Below are 9,132 nucleotides of genomic sequence, written 5' to 3'. Positions count from 1 at the left end.
TTGGATAGAACTAGAAAGGAAGGCCCAGGACAGAGTGGGTTGGAGAGTACTGGTCGGCGGTCTATGCTCCGTTGGGAGTAACAGGCGTAAGTACGTAATTTCAGAGAACTATAAACCACTCGTCACAATAGCATTAACTATTCTAATACTTCGACCCTTTTAGTGGGAATGGAAATAATGAAATTTATTTGGTAATGTATACAAAGCTCATTAATAGTTTTAACATTAAGTGATGTTCTTCTATCTAACCGCCCTGACAAAGTTATCGCTCTTGTGAAAGACCCAGAAGTTCAAAACCGATGAGTTATATCATAGAGATATTAAAGATTAACATCGAAGTATTGTAAATCCAGTTGTACATCTTTTTAGTCAATAAATAGTAGAGGAAAGTTATATATCCATAGTATAACAGACAACCTTTTAAAAGCCATCCTTCTAGCTACAAAGTTTTAGTTCTAGAGTTTGTCTGTTTTATTTGAACAGTTGGGTATAAATGTTCTATGAAGTTAGGTAAATTCATTTTAAAATAGTTCAATACGATAAAGTAACATTAAACTAATGTAGATATCGACAGTAAATCTTTTTTCATACCTTGGATATTGAGAAGGACTGCTAGTTCATTCTTTATGTATCTTACCATCATCGAATGTAATAAAAATGGACTTACCTGGTACAATAAAGTGTAATCACTTCGTGCAATATATATTAAACCACTTTTGTAGATACGATTGATTAAAAGTGGATAGCTAATACATCAGTCCACTTGGTCATGACTTAAATTTATGAATGAACAGCATAACTAATTTTTGTTATAAAAAATATACGAAATTTATACTAATAATTAGATCAATTCAAGAACAAGTTAGCCTTGATAATGAAACATTAGACAAGTTTTCAAAGGGACTGAAACCAATTGTTCAACAACTTCGACAATATTACTGAGTTACGATTTTCTCATAAACAAAGTTAAAATTAAAAATTATTCCAGACTGATACATCTTTCCTTCTGTTTTAACTCAAACTTTAGATACCTGTTATTAAGCACTCAAATATATATAGATATATACTTGACGTTGTAAGATAAATAAATGAAAAACTGACCGAAAGTTAAGAATTTATTCTGTACAGCAAAGGTCAAGGCAATTTACAAAGTAACATAAATGTTATATTAATTGATTAAACGTTTGTTTATTCTCCCTACTACTAGAGATTATACTACTGGTTTGGTTGTTGCCTGTAGTAATTAATTAATTGACAAATAATTTGAAGTCATTTTCTGGAGAAATATAAGTAAAAATAAACAATCTTCATACTAAATGTTAGAATTTGAATTTTCCAGTTGTTAATCATAATGAATCTACTTGATTAATATTTACTCCACAATCCAAATCCATAAATGAATGTAAACTGAAGGCAGTATAAAGACGATCAGCTTAGAACAAACATATTCTAATATAGGCTAATCAAATGTAGTTCTTAATAACACAGATGAAAAGGTTCAAGTTCCTTACATAACTTTTTACCAGCTGCACAAGTTAATGGTTACCTAAGCTTAGTAGCTTACTAGATAAATTACCGGTGATTGGAGAGACAAGCTATTAAATAACCTAAAGCAATCATAGCTAAATTCAGACAATTCAATCATAATAAAAATAAACCAATAAATTTTAACGCAGAATCACCTAAATTTCCACAAAATAAGACAAGCATCAGACTCATTTGAATTGATGCTAAAACAGAAAATATGGAAAAAAACTCCCTGTAAAATCACTGATATACGGGCGTTAGATTATGCACTGTGCTGAAGTCTATATTAACACTCATTCTGAGAACTATCATAAAGTTAGCAGTAACAGAGTGTGGACGGGCTAATTATTATCATTCACATTTTTAGACCCATTAACGAACTCGAGTGATAAAAAAGTGGAAAGTTACGAATAACGAAGGCAACAAATTTACTTAATCTAATGTCAAATCATATAAAAGTTTAAAAATCCATGGAATCGTTTCCGTTTCGGTTACCCAAATCTATTTCAAAGCTTTATTAAATTGTTTGCATCCGATACCATCAATATGGATGGCTGAATACAGTGAAAAATTCAAATATCTTGGCATTCATTCAGGTGACTGATAGCCAAATGTAATATCATATAATAATTACATTTAAACGAACCGCACAGATGCTTCTTAAAGGTAGCTGATTTCTAACAGAAATCCTACTGAAATAACATATTCTCTGTGAACAGTGTTGACTTGAGTATATTTTTTAAATCAAATTTAAAAGTGGAATTCGGTTGTACTGAGCTTACCATTTTGGGCAGAATTTGCAATTTCTCGAAATAAATAAACATTTATACAGGAAAATAACCTGCATCAAATTAAAATAATAATAATGAAAACGTTCGAATTGTACCTGAATTTTACGAGATGTAATGGTTCTATACTTTAATTCTAAAATAATTTATAGTTTCTTATATAACAATCGGTTACTTCTCCTTGACTTTTACCCACTAGTCTAGCAAGCTCAGTGTCTATGGAAGCTAAATTTAAATAAATATCACAAAATGCAGAAAATATTTTAGAAAATAATTGTTCAATATGACACCATTTCAAAACGCTTTACTGAAAGGTGTTCTATTATTATTATTAATGGGGAACACAAAACAAAATTTGTACTAAGATATTCAAGTTTCAGTTATAATCCTTTTAGATTTCAAGAAAATAAGATTACGTGTGAGCTGATAAGTCTTGCTAATTGAACGCTATACTCGGATCCCCAAGTTAAATCTATATAGCGACTTGAACACAAGAGAAAGGGAGCAAAATATGCGAGAACCACTTTACTCCAAAAGTTTATTTAGGTACAGAAAATATACGATTTTTATAGCATTTTAGAAGTCCTTGGGTTTTCCTGAAAATTCTGGAATGCTACTAAACATAGTAGCAGTGTAGTAATCAGCTAATCAGAAATTCTACATGTGACTTTTCACTTTCGTGATGTTTTTAACAAAACTTCTAGTCAACGCTGGTTGGATAAAATTCTTCCTAATGTTTCCTGAGCTTGTCATGTCTATTGCGAGAAATTTTCTGGACCACCCCAACAGAGCGAACCTTAGTAATAAGGATTTCTAAGGTTGATTACATTAGGGAAGATACTTAATGTTGTCTTATACTCACTAATTTAACCATCTGGAATGGTTATTAGCAAAGATTGACGGTGGCTAATAGTGAAATCCAGGACACGAGCTTCGTCCTATTCCGGATAAGTCAGCTGAATGGATCTGCATTCCGGAATCGATGTTCATTCCGGGATTCAGACCCAGTACCGTTCGTTTCAAACGCCATGGTGTTATCCACCTAGCTACTGAGTCCTAATAGCCACTAGCTTGTGCAATGGGGTGAATTTTAAATATGGATGGTGGCTAACGAATTGGACGAAACGCGCGTCCTGGATTCCACTGCTAGCCATTATCCATCTTTGCTGATAATGTTTGTAACCTAAGGCAATATCGAGGCAATACGCACAGTGTGCACATATACCAATGAGATTGATCAATTGCAGTCCTTAACTTCAATACCAAGTGAATGGAATGATTATTTTAAAAGTTACTTATGTATTCATTAAGTAGAATAATGTTTTATTCAATACATTTATGATAAATGTAAAACTACTAAATACTTTGATAAATGAAAATTATAAAGTTTCATATAACAGTTTGAGTTTTTTTTATCTAATAATTAACCATGGTATAGAGTATGTGATTTATTTTCTAAATCCAATACATATTTACAGATAATAATCTCATGTTCATTGTTATTCACTGATAGCCACGATAAATCTTTCACTCAATTTACTATCAAGTGGAGAATTTCGTCTAACTAGAAAATGGTGAACATACGTAGAATATATCAACTAAGAATAATCGTTGTATTGATGTAACTTATTCGATAAATGTTTTCAAATATTTTTACACCGTAATCATAGACAAGTTGGACAGTATTGGTATTTATTCTAAATTGTTACTAAGATTATGTTTCATATTTACGTTGCACAATCATTATTTAGTCGAAGTCCTGAAGATTACACCAAAACTGGATGTGGTTTTCTGCGAGATAGGATATTAGTTGAGATAAGGTTAATTTTAATCTTATTTGTAAAGGTTTTCAAATCTTCTTATGGATTACATTATGGATTAAATTATGATCAACCTATTTTGACATACGAGTATCCTTATCAGGTTGTTTCAATATTACCATTAACTTACAAGTTTATAGGCAAAATTGGATATTAGCTATGCATAGAATCCAGGACATGCGTTTCGTCCTATCCGGAACTGATCAACTGAATGTATCTGCGTCCGAAATCGGATGAAACGTACATCCTGGATCTGAATGCTAGTCACTCATCAACCTTACTTAGAAAGCTTATTTTAACTAAACAAGTACACAAATAACCAAAAAATGTTAATCCAGAAGTTTTATCCGTATATTGTTCATTTACAAAGAATGTAAATATTTTTGAGATGATTTTCATAACAAATTAATGTTGGTTAAGGAAAAATTTAAAGAGAAAATACTTGTTATCCACTTTGTCCTTATTTAAATCACTTCAACAATGTACGCCCAACATCTTACACAGCATTAAACCTAAAACTTTCATTCGAATCGATGAAAAACACCTAAGTTCATCTGCATTGTTGCTAAAAGCTAATAAACTTGTATGAAATGATCGAATCCCACATAACCTAGTGGCTCTAGTTAAACATAAAATTGTTAGTAAAACGTGATTAGGTACAGAACAAAAGATTATCTTTCTTTGACCTTAATTTTAGATCACAATAGAATAGCAAGTATCTTATTAGACGAAAAGTATTATATGTCAATCTATTAGTGACAATCAGAAAAGTTCATAACCCTTATGGGTATCGCTATGAAGATTTGACTTGTTAATTACAAAATAATTGAACTTTAGACAGATTGTCTACACGAATTAATTAATAATATCTTTGTAATATTCTGATGAGTACAAGATTGAATTTATGAAATTTCACAAAGTAGTGTAGGTCGTCTCTTCACAGGATAAATAATCAACTTTCCAAAATGAAACACTTTTACAAAGAATGTTATTTGTTCTCTGAAGAAGCGATTTACAATAAGAAGTCAAACATTCTAAATTCCTTTTTTTCTCATTAGAATGATTAGATCATTAGTGTTAACTGGTATGAGATTCATCCTTCTAGTGTGATAATTAAGCCATTTTTATCAATTGCTTATTTTTTTATTGTAGTATTCGTCCAATTCATTGCAGTAAATCATACTATCAATTATTCAACTTATCACTTTTATGATAAATCCTGAAAACAAAGAAATTATTTACTAAGACTAACTTCAATACGGACAATATCGCAACGAGCATGAACTGAATCCGCTATTTCTTGCTATGTATATTAGATACGTCTTTTTAAGTACAATGAATAGATTTTACTAAGTGCCTCTTCAAATTTTCTGGCCAACTATTTATTGAAAGTGTACTTATCGCCATAAATCTTCTTGTTTTATTTATTTTAGTTAACCAATTAAGTATGATAAACACCTGTGCTGGTATCTATCCATAAAATGTTCAAGACCTATCGGGAATCTAATTACGGTAAAATCCAAGAATCACTACGGTAGATGGTGAATTTCCCCTCTTTGTCCGTCTTTTAGAGAAATAAATAGAGATAATTGAAGAATTCATATATCAAATATTATAATATGCAATCAAAAGAAATCTCAAGTCTTAATGATATCATGATCGCTGTCAGAACTTAGAACCCTGTATTCGATGTTTCAAGTTTGTACGTGTGCTTCGTAAAGGATTATAAAACTAACAAAAAACAACCCAGTGACCATTAAATTCCTCCGCCTATACAGCTTACATAAAATTGCGAGGAAAAACTATATGAAATCAAGACGAAAATGGCTCAATCGATTGATTGCAAATCCTACATTTTGCCAAGTCAATAAAAGACTTAAATTACAATTGAATAGTGTAGTGATACGCAGTTTAACCTAACACACAAGTTATCTGACTTCATTTCAAAAGTTTACTTGGAAGTAGACTGATACATTATAAATAGGTAACTTATTACCTGAGATTACACAATTAGACAATTATGTTATTTAATAAAGAACACTATGTTATCATGGTTATTATCATTATTTCAATATTAATTGAACAATACATACTTTATGTGCATACATTTTGATTACATATCAAGCTATTAAAGAATGCCATACCATTCATAATATAAATTATATTAAACCAGAAGTATCGATTAGAACATTATACAGTCCAGATTGAAAACTGAATATTAGTTTACAAGCTAACTGATACAATATTAATATATTGAATATTTACTATTCGTTTTAATTTGGCATATTATAAACACCTATATATATATATATATATATATATATATATATATGACCTTAGATTTAATAAATATTAGAGTCAGAAAACAAAACAAATTAGGAAGGAAAACATATAAATACATTTAATCTACATTTAAACAAACTTAACAGTAAGTTTATATTATTATTGTAGGTGTTGTTCACTATATGTTTTAACATGTTTGTAAAAAATGAAGTATCCATTAGTTTAGTTCATACACTGAAGTAAACATTGGTATCTAACTTTTTTTATAGTTTCAACTTATTACTTATGTTGACACAATGAAAAAAAGACACCTTAAACAAGACTGAAAGTAGATAGATGAGAGTATTGTGGTAACAGTTAATCGATTGAAAATAATCCCTGCTAGAAAGTAGTCATATTTAAAGTTATAATAGGTTGTAGTGTATTTTGATCAGCGTGTGACTGTATATAAACTAGTAATAAGATAGTAGACATGAGATTGAGAGTAAGAATTTAGTCGATATTTTCAATAAAACAAAACAGGTAAAAACGAAAAACATGTACAAAATGTGAACATTTCAATTTAGATATAAGGTTTCTACACTAAACGGGAGTTTGTCGGTAAAAAGGAAATTCATTTACGTTCCCAATATGATCTCAATGTGACTGAATTATTCGCATAACTAGCCTCAAAGCCTGTTTGACCAGCTTGATAACTGCGGACTCGCATACTTGACCGTGTTTGTTAAAAGAGAGCGGTATTTATGCTTTAATTCTAAACATTACAAGTGCTATTTATCGTCAATAACTGAATTATCTAGAGCACCGATGAAAACCACAACCATTTGGACCGTCTAGTTGTCAAAGTTGGGGTCTCTAAAACAGTAGGTAACCAAAATGCTGCACAAGATCCAAATGAGAACCGCCAGGCATCGGAATCAGCACAAAACTATTGGGTTGAAAAGCACTTGTCTACACTTTCCAACTTGAGCCAATATTCAAAACAGGACAGTATTCGTCTCACGTGATTGATAGTATATTGATTTACTCTCAATGCAACTGACTCCACAAGTCCCGACTTCTTACATCAATTGACTAACGGAAGTAGGTTTTATTGCTGACATTAAATTACGTACCTGATAAGTATTTACTATGAGTGGTACTGTTTGAAGTCATTTGTTAAGAAAGTTCTGAAATAACAATTTGCTCCAGTATGATTCAAAACAACCCAGACTAAATTTTAGACTCGATTTCCAATCATTAAAAATACTGGTGAGTAATGCAGGTCATTAGCTATTCATGAAGTTGATCAAGTTACAACTCTCTTCTATTAGTAAGGAATCTGAGAAAATCGAAATCAGTGGCTTGATAAAAGTATGCTGAGAAGTGAACTTGCCCACATAAGTGAGGCATAGTAATATAACAAACTGTTCGTTACGAAATACCCACTACATGCAATGTTACGTCAGTTGATTGGTCAGGTGACCGAAGTGTCAAAGCAATATAAATATTGACTAGCAATAACAAAAAATATAAAAATACATTATTTTATCTTAGTTATCTCGTTCGCTTGTGTCTTTTGATGTTCAAGAGTGAATATACGCTATATCTATTATTCGAAAAAAGAGATTGGATACAACATTGCTGTTCTTGTATTATAGGAACAGGTACTATAATCATTAATTAACACCACGTTAATTACAATTCCAGAGCAATATTTCGAAAATTTAACGGTGAGATGTATCGTAATTGGAAAGACCAACTGTAAAACTACCTAGAACAGTCACACTACTGTATATGAATTGCCAAACAGTATGATGAATAAAGGTTTGCTTTTCTTATAAAGATAAAATTCTATTTGTTTCTCGTCAAAACTGGAACCAATCGAATCAGAAAAACAATTGAAGGGCTTTAGTTTTTGTTGTTATTATGGGCAAATAGTTTCACAGTGATTGGTCAGTATACAGATATGTTCTCATGATAACTCCTTTAGAAAGTGTACAAAATGGAAGAAAGCTATATTAATAGGATACTTGATGTCTTCTCATATGCAATATATAGTAGACTGCTTTTTTCCAAATTGCCTCGAACCAAATACAAGTTTTATGTACTCAATTTTGAGTGATAATACGTCGCCCGTCACCGAATAACATGGAGGATGGTTCAAATTTGAGACCTAATTGTTGGGAAGCGAATGTCTCAATATCCGATGTGTCATACAAAATCAGTTATATTTATCTATATTTATTACTCACTAACCACGACAACAGCGACCGTTGGTCACCTTATTACTACTATTCCCTCTGCTTATTTTTACGAATGGGAGGAACTAATACAACTGTAGGCATTTTAATTTCACGTTTAATTACGCAAAAGTGTAAATATGGTAAGTCAACGTTTACAGATCAGAAAGACAATGAAAAATCTCAGTAACGTCAAGTAAATCAATGATGAAGCAACATTACCCGGCTAAACAAATGATCTATTGTACAGCTCCTAAAAGAAATCAATCATAGTAACTAAATGGTTCTATACCGATACATTATTTCACTGATTTTTCATTTTATATGAGACGATTATGAGGTTTAAATCAATGAACTAAACGACTGTTATATCTACAAATATGTGAAAATGTCAAATGGGACTTTTGATACAGACTTAGATCCAACCAAAACAAAGGTCAAATTAACTAAAGAACAATAGTTTTCGGAAATACCCAGTACCTGACTTTACTT

Source organism: Schistosoma mansoni, chromosome 1 (genome assembly GCF_000237925.1).
Source record: "Schistosoma mansoni strain Puerto Rico chromosome 1, complete genome".
NCBI lineage: Eukaryota > Metazoa > Platyhelminthes > Trematoda > Strigeidida > Schistosomatidae > Schistosoma > Schistosoma mansoni.
Note: the sequence above shows the minus strand (reverse complement) of the source record.